The sequence below is a fragment of the Dermacentor albipictus genome, chromosome 1, assembly GCF_038994185.2.
Source record: "Dermacentor albipictus isolate Rhodes 1998 colony chromosome 1, USDA_Dalb.pri_finalv2, whole genome shotgun sequence".
Classification (NCBI taxonomy): Eukaryota; Metazoa; Arthropoda; class Arachnida; order Ixodida; family Ixodidae; genus Dermacentor; species Dermacentor albipictus.
Window position 1 is genome coordinate 20,295,787 of NC_091821.1, and position 12,787 is coordinate 20,308,573.

The 12,787-nt window shown below is 45.3% G+C and overlaps 1 long non-coding RNA gene across 1 annotated transcript in view; it reads right to left on the reverse strand.

Annotated features, from left to right (window-relative positions):
* Positions 1 to 875: 875 nt before the first annotated feature.
* The window catches only part of LOC135909976 (uncharacterized), a 46,816-nt gene continuing 34,904 nt past the window's right edge, over positions 876 to 12,787 (reverse strand). The window contains exon 5 of the long non-coding RNA XR_010566891.2: positions 876 to 1,117. This is a non-coding gene — a long non-coding RNA (uncharacterized lncRNA). The remainder of the gene's footprint in view (positions 1,118 to 12,787) is intronic.

The window sequence follows — 12,787 nt, forward strand, 5'->3', positions numbered from 1 at the left end:
TCTCGCTTCAGATAACGCGCCGTGGTTGCTTAGTGGCCACGGCGTCGCGCTCCTGAGCACGAATTCGCGGGATAGAATGCCGGCTGCCGCTATTCGATGGGGGCGAAAAGCACAAACACCCGTGTACCGTGCATCGGGGCACGTTAAAGATGTCCAGGCGGTCAGAATTGATCGGGACCCCCCACCCCACTACGGCGTGCCCCATAATGAGATCTGGTTTTGGCGCGTAAAACTCCAGAAGTTAGCTTTTAATCTCGCTTGAATGGACGTCTGAAGTACATCCATTTGCCTTCGAAAGTCATATTTCAGATGTCCATTGAAGTACGATATGTAAGACACGTGTACAGGACGCGCCTATGACAAACAGAAGCGGACATTCAGAAATTTGCTAAAGACGGAGCCATGGCCCGCTATGCGAAATGCAATACTATTTCCGCAGGTGTAATGAAGCGCTGTTCTCATACATGTTGAGCTATAATGCAGCTGAAACGTGCTGCGTGCTCAATTCGACAACTTCAGTAAATTTCGTATCCCCATGTGCAAAATGGGCATGCAAATATCTGTTAGCATACTTTTGCTATACCCTATAGTACTACTAACTTTCAGGAATCCTACTTCATAACAGCTGTTGCTAAATGCCTGGTGTTGAAAATTCACCTAAGCATCTATATGCTCAATTACATATTGACTTTCGATTGATACTTTTTAAAATGTTCTTTAATGAATCAAGTGGCTTACCCAGTTGGGCTACATATATATAGTAAAAGCGTTGGATACAGTATGCATTTCAATACACAACCAGAAACAAGCGCAACAAGATCGCTTGTGTGGTGGTAGAGAACAATAGAATGAGCATGCACATCGACACAGTGAGTTAATGGGCGTTTATTATGTCGCTTTGGTACAGGCTAGAAGGCAGCCTATAACAGAGGAAAATGTACCAGTCTTAAAGCAGCATGCTTGTACTGCTGGAAGGTCAGATGCTACGGCACGGAAAGCCATGTTGTCTTGTCTTGTAGATGCTTCGCCTCTGGAGCACTTGTTCCAGCTGCTATATAATCCGACCACGTAATCGTCCGAACGCATTACATTCCTCGTGGTGAGAAGCGCCGTTTTCCTGCATCAATAAAAAGAAATGTAGACAGACGTGTGACAAACAGAAGCTGGCTGGCGGAAACATCTAACTTTCCTCTTACGTTTTTTTTTTTCGCTTTCTTTATGCAGGGATACTGATCTGTTAGGAAGCAAGGAATAGATATCAGCATGAAGTTGACGTAGAGCATGTCCAATGTAGAGATAACGCGGCTGTCCCTTGCAGATAATTTACGGTGCTTTAAACAATACGAAGTTGGTATTGAAGTGCCACCTGAGGAGCCCCTAACTGACTGGCAAAACGCAGAGAGTGGTCACTGAACACCGCAGTTGCTCGACTGAAACTGCCGGCGAACGAAGGATTGTGGACGTCATCGCTTCGCCGCCGTCCTTGCGCCTTTTCGTTTTGCAGCCAGCGTAGCTCTGTTTTTTGTTTTTCTCCTATTCTCCGCACCATCGCGGCCTGTCTCAGTGTCGTGTTCGCGAGTGTGCATAGATGTTTCGATTATATAAGGCAACCTGATTATGCTGGCGCCTGCAGGACGCGAGCTGGCACTCTTTGTTTCTTTCGTTCCGTCTTTCTTTCTTACTTATTTACTTTTTTCTTTATGTGTGAGGTTGTGCCGTCCGTGCACCCACGGATCGGTAGTTACTGTTTCTGGAGGACCGCATGATTTAATTCGCCAGCTTTAGAAGGCCGCAGCAAAATCTCCGCTTTAGTTGGTTTAAATGGTTTGGTTTCGAGTCTTAACAGGTACCGCATTGTCAAATTGTTCATTTTCGGCGATAATTTAGCGTTTTTTCATGACGTAACGTCCCACGCGGTATACCCTCACTGAATCGAGATACATCCTGTCTGCGCAATTGTCCAAATGAATGCTCAGTGAAAGCGATACTCACGAAGGTGGTCTACCGAGAATATTGCCGCTGCAAGGGCGTTGCGAAAGCACCAATCGAGCTTTTTGATCCACAATGAAATACTTATTTGATACTAACACTTTCCCATCACCTAATAGAAATAATTCGGAAAGCAAGAGGGCTTGACGTTATACAAGATGACGTAACCAAGAGCGGGAAGACTGATAATGGCTCAGGTGACAATGTGAACGACAACTTGACAAGCGCTATCGCAAAGCAAACATGAGTAAAATTACCATAACGGGCCTACAAAAGCACACTGAAAGTCGCAAAATTCAAGGACAGGTAGCTGGAATAGTGGAATATTTTCTTCGCGGAAACAAACCACTTTTAGTAGTGTGCAACCATATGGCACACATCAAATACTGCGTGAGAAGGCAAATGTTTCTACCACGAACAGCCATTGCTGACGTATTGGTTGTTATTGTGGTGCAAATGTTCCGTGAATTCTGTGCCCCCGCGCAAAAGCATTGCAGACGCTGCCGCGCATGCCTTTGCACTTCAGCACCACAGGCCAGAAAGGAGCTTCTCGCTGCTCCCCCCCCCCCCCGTCAGAACGTTAAACATCGTGCATAACTTTTACAGTTGTCCAGCTTTCACTTCGAATCATTCTTTTTTAACGGAAGCCGCAAGTTTAAAACACACACAAAAAAAGGCTAGCAAACTATTTTTAGAGCGTAAAATGCGAACTAATGTAATATATTAGTTTATAGCTTACGTGAAATAGTTACACTGTTTTAGAGATTTCTGCCAAGTACCTATTCACAAATTAGTTGAACATTGCAGAGCGATATACGTATAATATATCGCTTGTTTGTCCACTCTGAATATCCTAGTGGGTGCACTTTGTTCTGCAACTATATTGGCTTATTCCTTTCTTTTTCTTTTCAAATTTAGCAGTTTTTGAGAAAGAAGAAAGGAGGGGTAAGTAAGGCCCTTCTGTAAATGGGTAGAGTTTAATATCTCAGAGGGACCCAAATCGATTAGGCTAAACAAGGATCTGTGATTGCAACTCGAATGCCCGATCAAAAATTGTTCAAATGACCTTATCTTGCAGCTTGACATACCACCAAGACAACAAATGTTTTTCTTTTTCTCTCCTGTTCTTTTACCGTTCACTGCAAAAAAACGGAATTTATTGATACCCCGGCATTCAGTATAAATTCCTCCATTTTAACCACGTGTGCACTCAGTTTGACGTAGAATTCTGGGAAACAGCGAATAACGGCCATATAACACTTTCGAGTACTTGATGAAGGAAAATTTTACAAACTTATGCACACACACTGAGTCCCGCGGACACATCGACTACGTGCCCGAACCCCTTGGTCAAATAAAGTTGTTTCTCTTCTCTCTCTCGACGACAGTGTTCTCCCCACTGCAGTCTGTGGGTTAATTAGCTGCGTCATTCCACGCCAAATGTCCCTACCGTGACGCTCGAGAAAAATGATTTCTCTCAAAAAATTACGGAAAGAATTACAAGTATATAAGCGTTACTTGCACAGTATATTCCCAAAATATTTTGAACGGAAAAAAAATTTGGCCAGGTGAGCGCCATTTGAATTCCAGAAATCATGGAAAACCAGGTGCAAAAAACAAATTCGCCAAAAATCGACCGCTTTTCGCGTTATTTCAAAGTTTGGGGTTTTGCATTGTCTGAACGTTGTTCTTTCATTAGAAAACAGTTTCATAAAATAACTTCATATTTTTTACTCCATGGCACCGAGGTGAAAACGCGCAAATCCTAGCGTTTTTGCGAGATTTTCCCCAGAAGACGGTCATGATAGAAAACCTCGAATTACTTTTATAGAACTTGCTATAAAAACGTGCTATCTTGTAAAATATTATTTTCGCCTGTGTACTGCTGACAGGCTGCAAAATAAAAGCCTGAATTCCGCAAAAACGCTGTTTCGGCCTATGTTTAGACGTTTGGCCTATGTTTAGATTGTTTCCAGTGCAGTGGAGTAGCCGCCAGTAATTATTTCGTTATTTGAGATTTAATTCAGTAATTGCAATTAAGTGTCTAACTCGAGAAATACTGTCCTAATTTTCGAAGTGTCAATGAGGCATTTGTAGGCATCTCGCAATGACTTCTATATGCGGTGTTTTCAGCGACGTACTAATTGCGCACAATTTTTTTTCTAACTGCCAAAAAACCTCAGGAAGCATGAAAAATACCACGTCAGTGCACTCCCACCATCATCATAAAGCAGCGCGCTCAAATAAACTGATTGAAACCAACTACATTGCCTGTCGCAAAGCCGAAGTGAGAGAGCATCACATTGATAATATTACGGAAGGAGCACCAACGGCAGGTTTCGCGGCTTCGCAGCTATTCCTCCCTCTCATGTCCACGTCACACTTATTATCCGTCTCTCGAGGTCGACTGATCACAATGATAACAAAAGCCCCTTGATAACGCGGCCGGAGCGCCACTCTGACCACGCACGAAATGCGAAAAGAATGGAATAGGCATAGAATGTTTCAAAATCCGGGCATTGCTCGCACCGTATCGAAAGAGTGTGGGCTAAGCTACATTTCGTGCCAGAAACTTGCTTCGGACCAAATTAAAGTGGCCGTTTTATTTTTCATGAAAGTGCATACGTGCTGCAAAAACAGGTTCGTGTCAAAAAAATAAAAGCGAAATAAACAGACCGGCAAGCGATCAACATGTAGACAAAACCGATGCGTTCAAGAAAGTATATATAGGTACCATTCCTAAATGAGCCGAATTGGCAATCAGGGTGTCCGCACACAAAAAAAAGAGAAGAAAAAAAAAACCGTCCGATTTCAGTGTGCCCTTAAAATCAATTAATTTGTCAGCTCCGTTGAACACCAACCTAATGGACGCGTTCGAATATGTCTCCTTTTGCAGCTACGCAGTACTGTGTCCGTTTTATCACATCTTCAGTGGCTTTCTTGATGACCGACGTCGGAATTCTACGGAAGACATCCGTTATCCTTGCCTTGAACTAATCTGACGTCCGTCTCGACCATGTAAGCACGATCTTTCACATAACCCCAAAGAAAGAAATCGAGTGGAGAGAAGCCAGGTGACCTAGCCGGCCAATTTACAGGCCTGTGCCTTCCGATCTTTTGCTCATGAAAAGTCGCATCCAGCCAGTTTCGTGCTCGGCTGCTGCTGCTGGCGGGAGCCCCATCTTGCTGATACCACGAAAGTGGGAGAGGTGACAGCAAGACTTCGCTGAGAAACTCATCCACCACTCCTTCAAGGATTTCGTTCACGTAACGCTGTCCAGTAGGTGTGCGATCGAAGAAAATTGGACCGATTATAGCATCGGCGTAAATTCCGAACCACACATAGAGCGACCACTGGTACTGGTGCCGATTGCGCTTCACCCGGGGTAGATTGAAGTCCCTCCAATAGCGTGCATTATGCAAATTTACCTAAGCGTTTCTGTGAAAATTGGCTTCATCTGTGCGCCTGATGTTGCTCAAAAAGTCCAGTCACTCATCGGCTTTTGCGAGGACCCAATTAGACAAATCTAGACGATTCTACAGGTCCCTATCTTCTAAACATCGGTGCAGGTTAAGGTGGTACGGTTGAAAGGCCATCGTTTAGAATCCTCCAAACTGATGACTTGGAAATTGATATACCTGGGTGGCCATGTGCCCGCACGCTAGCATGAAGGTTTGAAGCCATAAATGCTAGAACATCCGTGCGTAGGCTATAGGACTGAAAGATGGATTCATATAATTTCTGATGATGGTCGATGCGTTTGGTCTACCGCCACACTTCCATGACTGATATATATATATATATATATCTGCGGCCTTCCTGTTGTCATTTGCAGATCCCAAGGCAAGGATCATGTTTACCTTCTGCTCATTAGAGAATGACATGGCGACTGCGATGAAACAAGACACACCTTTAAACCTTTGCACTGAAGTTGTCGGTTCGTTTTTGTAGGGATATATCTTGTGAAAAAAAAAATCATCCGTGCACTTTATGTACGCTAAGACAACAGCAATTACAGCTTGTTTCCGACTGACACCAAACGCGACGTGTTACTTCGGCCGGGGCGCGGCAAATAAGGTACCAGCTCGATCACGATGTTTTCCTTTATTTCGTTCTAGATAACTCGGAGGGAGCCTGTTCGAGGGCGCTGCTTTATGATCCGGGTGGCATCGCAGTCACGTGGTATTCTCTATATTTCGATCGCGGAGTTTATTTATCAGTCGGGAAAAAAAATTAAGTGCGCAATTAGTACGTCGCTGAACATACCGCATTTAGAACATACCGTCAAATGCCTCATTGACACTTTGATAATTAGTATAGTACGTATCGAAGTACACAATTAATTGCAATTACCTAATTAAATCTCAGTAACGAAACAATTACTGGCAGCTACTGCACTGTACTGTAAACAATATACAATAGGTTTTATTCGAGTAACGCATTGCTCTTTGTTTTCATTCTTGGTGCATGATAGCTAATTCGGACACCCTGCATATATTTATGACCTCTGCATGCTACTGACGATGTTTCTATCCATAATAAATGTTGTAAATTATTAGAAATCTTTTTTTTCTTCAGTCGTTAGCATTGCATACTGGAAAGGGAAGCAATACTGAGACACACAACATTCACGTGCATTTCACACACCAGTGATAAAAGACTGCTGAAGAGTTCACTGAAGTCTTTGGGTCTTTTTCGTGGTAAAAGAAGCACGCAAAGTAATTTAAAACGGGGTGAAAATACAGCAAGATATTCTTTCTTAGGCATAGGCTATCCATACCTTTAGAAATAATTTTTAATTGGCTGCCTCCATCTCTTCCAAAAATATAATAAACTTTGGCCTGTGTGTATATTTAAATATATTGTAGGTGTGCATGCTGTTTACAGTGGAATTTTAAAACGATGTTGAAGTGAAAAAAATGCAGATGTGGCAGCCGCCGCTAGTGCTTCTAGTGCGCGTATCCTCCTATTGTCAGGATTTGCAGAAATAAAGCAAAACAATGAATTAATAGCCGTGCACGCCCACGCCAACAATAAGTAACCTATTAGCCCCAGTAAACTTTCAAGTGAAAACGTGGAGGAAAGTCAAAAGAAACCTCAAATGAAGTGGGTGACAAAGCTCTGGTAATGGCACTTTAGGTGTGCGGGGGTGGGGGAGGGCTTCGGCATCGCCCGAGGGAGGGGGTGCACCCACCCCTGGAAAACTCCTGAGGGGGTTCGAGCCCCGGAACACCCCCTCCCCCCCTCCCCTGTAGTCGGCGCCTATAGGAGCAAGCAACACCGGGCTAATAGAAGCGGGGGCGGCGGACGCGGTCGTTCATGCGAGGTACCCTAGGCTGTGCTGCAGTGGGCGCTGTAGAAGCCGGGGGTCGTGGCCTAGGAGCCAGGCGTCACACAGAGGGTCGCTCTCTAATCTACGCCGCCGGTGCGTCTCGTAACGGGTAGTGTTAAGAACGGCCCGCTGAGGTGCAAGTTTTGCCAGCCAGTTGCGACAGTGGCGTCAACTTTTCTTCGAAAGTCACCGTTACGCTCTGGCCAAACGGCGTCACTAAATCTACTGTGTACGGAGGACAATGCCGCGCCCTCGCCACTCCGTCGCGGGAGCCGATATGAGTTCGACGAACCAGGCTTTATGACTGAACACGCCACCGCCGACCCGGTCTGCGGTGAACAAGGGAGTCCCCGAGGGAACGTGGTACGAGGCCCCTTCCCACGCGCCTTTCAAGACGCAAGACAATGGAGCACCGGCGGCCGCGCTGCGGGGGTCAGCTCGGGGAATAAAATGCGCCTTTCCTGACGTAAGCCCCGAGCTCTGCGAAGACCGTCTGACGTCGTTGGGGGCCGTGAAACTGTGCGGAAGTGTGTGTGTCCCTCCAGCAGACAGTCGGCTCGTTTACGATGAGTGGTCGGACGTTTCTCTCACCTGGAGATCGGGGAAAGACCGAGTGTTTATAAACCGCTGTTGTGCTCCTGCTCAGTGTACTTTCGCTCGCAGTCATGCTAGACTGATGAACTGCAACGTCCTTATGTAGATACTGTAAATAAACCCATATTCCTCGTTCTCGATGAGAAGCAGTCCTTCCCTTCAACAACGTCCTCAGCGTGGATAAGATGGACGACGGCATGGGCCAGCTACCATCTAATTCATGCCCGACTCCAATCTTGACAACTGATTACGAGCGATGGGATTGACCCCCCCCCCCCCCAATCTTCACAGTAGTTGGCCTACGCTTCTGAGGCGTCACACGGAGGCTAAGCAGGCCCACGCCATCGTCGAGTTTACTTGTCGGTGGTTGCTTCTTTCGTGAAGATTACGCGGTCGAGAGGATGAGGAACGGAACAGAGGGTTTAGTTAAATTGGAACTTCAATCTCATTTACATAGAACAAGGGGTATCGTACTGGCCGGAGCACGGGCCGCAGTACCTTGTTCTCGAAGCCCGAGCTACAGGTCAGCAGAGATATTTCTGAGAAGCACACATCAGAACACGCTGGCACACTCCTGCAGTCCGCTTAAACCCCTTTGGTCCTCACTATGTCCCTAGGTCAGGGAAATCTGCAGTCACACCTTCCCTCAACCGGAGCGTCCAAGGTCGCCACTTCTCTCGGCCTTGAGACCGAGGGTACGCATAAGCACTCCGGCACCTTGGTTCCCTGAACACTAAGAAAGGAGGAGAGTTTAGTAGACAGCTAGGGATTGTCACTCTTGACTCAAACCGGCGCGTCTTGATTCCAGGGATGACCCAACAATTAGCTGGAGCGTCTGTCAAACGATCAAGAATAAGGTTACCGGAGTTTGTGAGGAAACGGCGTAGAACGCCCTTTTCCAGGAGCTTCTTGCTCCCAGCGTCCGTGATGGCGACAGCGAATCATCAAACAACACTCGATCGATCCGCCAAACGTGTCTCGCATTGCTGTCGCCGCAGGTCTGGCCGAGGGGACGCCTTGTTAGCTTCACTAAACATTTCGTCGCACTGTTGCAGGGGAGGCTGGAAGGTCACTGCCCCAGCTGGCCTATCGTAACAGCGCATCATGGATTGCAAAGAGCACAGTCCGCCGTAGGTGTCTGGGAACGACAAGATCAGCTCCGTCACGGTGGAAGTTCCTGCAGTAGATATAATGCTGTCCTGGAGAATGTATCGGCGATCAGAAGCGTCAGTAGTTGGAGAGTGCAGACGCTTGAAAAGTACTCGCAGTCAACAAGTCTCGGTACTGCTCGTCCGCTATGTTAGTGAAGGCAGACGCAGAGAACACGCAGTTGGTGGTGCTGTACGTAGTCGCTGTCGTCAAGCTCGTCATCTGGGTAGCGAAACAGGCAGTCGGGGTTCCTGTGGAGACGGCCAGACTTGTAGATGGCAAAATACGAATGTAATTCAGGGTGTTTACCAACCGGGAAAACCGGGAATTCTGGGGGATTTTGAATAGTCTGGAAGTACTCAGGGAAAGCTCAGGGAATTTGTGCTCAGGGAAAATTAGCAGTAATTTTATTGAAAGGGAACGAGAGTCGCGGTAATGCTGGCTCGCGTAACACAGAGGGATCGTAACGAATCGTTTTTTGACACCGTGTCCTCGGCTGGAGGAGTTGCCAGTGAGCTGTTAATGACCGACTTTCCGGACGCCCGATAACTCGGACGACTCCGCGGCGCCACCACATACCCCGTAGAGTCAATGTATAAAAACGTCAGAAATTTCGAACGCAAGAGCCCTTCGCTGTCCGATTTTCCGAAATTTTTGCCGTGCCCGCAGTTCTGAAACGGCTTTAATCAAAACCACCACTGCCGCCACTTTGATTACCTCGCCACCGTGGTAAACGCTAGGCCTAGGTGTTCAACAAGCTTCTTGCCGTTCGGCGCCGCGTTTTTCATTGAAATAATTCGCCGCTGTAAGCAATGGCACCAACTCCGTCCTTGTGGTCCTCGGGATTGGCTTCGAAGCTCTGAAAGCATGGCGCGTTGCATAATGCCAGTTCCCAAAAGTCAGCTTTGCCTTAATACAGAAATGTTAAGCGGTGAAGCATACGCAAAAGTATTGCGGTGAAGCATAACCAGCGTAGGAAGGGGCAATTGTCACGGGACACAGTCATCATCATCATCAGCCTGTTTTATACCCACTGCAGGACGAAGGCCTCTCCTTGCGATCTCCGATTACCCTTGTCCTGCACCAACCGATTCCAACTAGCGCCCGCGAATTTCCTAATTTCATTGCTACATCTAGTCTTCTGCGTCCTCGACTGTGTATTGGTATACCCATTCTGCAAGCCTAATGATGCAACACTTATATAACTGGCGCATTACATGACCTGCCCAGCACCACTTTTTTCTAGTCTGTATCCATTTGCTCTCTGATCCAAACCGCTCTCTTTCAGTCTCTTAACGTTATGCTTATAGCAATCTTCATTCCATCGCTCTTTGCATGGTCCTTAACTTGTTCTCAAACTTCTTTGTCAGTCTCCAAGTCTCTGCTCTATATGTCAGCACTGGTAAAATGCACGGATTATACACCTTCCTTTCAATGGTAATGGTAAGCTTCCAGTCAGGAGCTGACAATGTCTGCCGTATGCGCTCCAACCCATTTTTATTCAATCTTCTATGAATTTCCTTCTCATGATCAGGGTTACCTGTGATTAATTTACCTAGGTAAACAAATTCCGATCGCGATCTTCAACCCCAATCATACACTCTCTTTGTTAAGGTTCTCAATCATTTGTTCTAACTGATCTGCATAGTTGCTGAATAGAAGAATGTCATCAGCAAACCGAAGGTTGCTGAGATATTTGCGGTTGATCCTTACTTTTAAGCCTTCCCAGTTTAATAGCTTCAATACTGCTTCCAAGCAAGCACTAGAATAGAGATTGTGTCTCCCTGTCTGACTCCTTTCTTCTAAGCACGCAGTGAACAGCTTTGGAGAAATTGTGTCTCCCGTTTGACCCCTTTCTCTATAGGTATCTCTCTGCTTTTCTCGTGTAGAATTAAGGTAGCTGTAGAATCTCTATACATATTTTCCACTATATTTATGTAAGCGGTCTGTACTTGATTACGTAATGCCAGGCTCTATGACTGCTGGTATCTCTACTGAATCAAATGCCTTTTCGTTATCTATGAAAGCCATATAGAGAGGCTTATTGTACTCTGCGGATTTCTCGATAACCTGATTAATGACATCGATGTGATCCATTGTAGAGTATCCCTTTGAAGGCAGCCTGTTCCTTTGGTTGACTAAAGTCCAGTGTTGCTCTTATTCTATTCGAGATTATATTTGGTAAACATTTTATAGAATACTGGGAGTAAGCTAATGGGCCTATAATTTTTCAGCTCTTTAACCTCTCCCTTTTTGTGGATCAGTATAATATTTGCATTCTTCCAGTTTTCTGGGATCCTTGAAGTCATGAGACATTTTGTATAAAGGACCACAAGCTTTTCAAGCATGATGTCTCCTCCATCTTTGGTTAAATTGCGTATTACTCTATGCTCTTCTGCCACTCTTCCTCATTTCATGTTTTGCAAGGCCCTTCTGACCTCATCACAGGAGTTATACTGTTTAATACTGTTTCTAATCGAGGTATCCTGACTCCTCTGGCTATTGTACAAGTCAGTATAGAATTTTTCTGCTTCTTTTACTATATCTTCGAGATTGCTGATGATATTACCCTGCTTATCTTTCAGTGCATACATCTTGGTTTGTCCTATACCAAGTATCTTTCTCACTGATTTCAGGCTGCGCTCATTTTTTATGGCTTCTTCGGTCTTTCTCATGTTATAGTTTCGAATATCACTTATTTTTGCCTTGTTGATCGGTTTTGACAGTTCCGAATTCTGTCTTATCTCTCGAGTTGCATGGACACTTTCATTTTTTGTCGTTTCTTTATTAGGTCCTTTGTTACTTGGGAGAGCTTGCCTACTGGTAGCCTTGGTGCCTCGCCTCCCACTTCAATTGCAGCCTAGTTACGGTTTCATTCATTAACTCTATATCTTTACCATCTCTCTGTTCTAAGGCTGCATAGTTCTTTGCAAGTACCAGCCTGAATGTGTCTGCTTTTACCCTTACTGCCTCTAGGTTGACCCATTTCTTCTTGACCAATTTTGCTCTTTCTCTCTTCCTATTGAGGTGAATTCTAGCCCTCACTAACCTATGATTACTGCACTTTATCCTACGTATCACTTCTACATCCTGCACTATGCTGGTATTAGCAGAAAGTAGGAAGTCAATTTAATTTCTTGTTTCACATTAGGGCTTTCCCAGATCTACTTTCTGTTGCTACGCTTCCTGAAAATGGTCTTCACTATTCGTAGCTGATTGCTTGCTGCGAATTCTACCAGCATCGCTCCTCTAGTGTTCCTAGAATCAACACCATAATTGCCAACTGCTTGTTCACCTGCCTGCTTTTTCCCCACTTTTGCATTGAAGTCACCCATTACTACTGTATACTAAGTTTGCACTTTTCTCATCGCTAATTCAACATCTTCATAAAACTGATCTACTTCCTCATCATCGTGACAGGGTGTTGGAGCGTAGGCTTGTACTACCTTTAATCTATACCTCTTATTAAGTTTGATTACGACTACTGCTACCGTCTCATTAATGCTGTAGAATTCATCAGTATTGCCGACTATGTCGTTATGGATTAGGAATCCTACCCCGTATTGCCTCTTTCTGGGAGACTTCTATAGCAGAGGACATGGTTGTTAGTCAGCACTGTATAAGAATCACCAGTTCTAATCTCACTAAGGCCACTTATATCCCAAACAATGCCTGATAGTTATCAAAGAGTCCTTCTAAGCTAGCCTCAATCGACAGAGTTC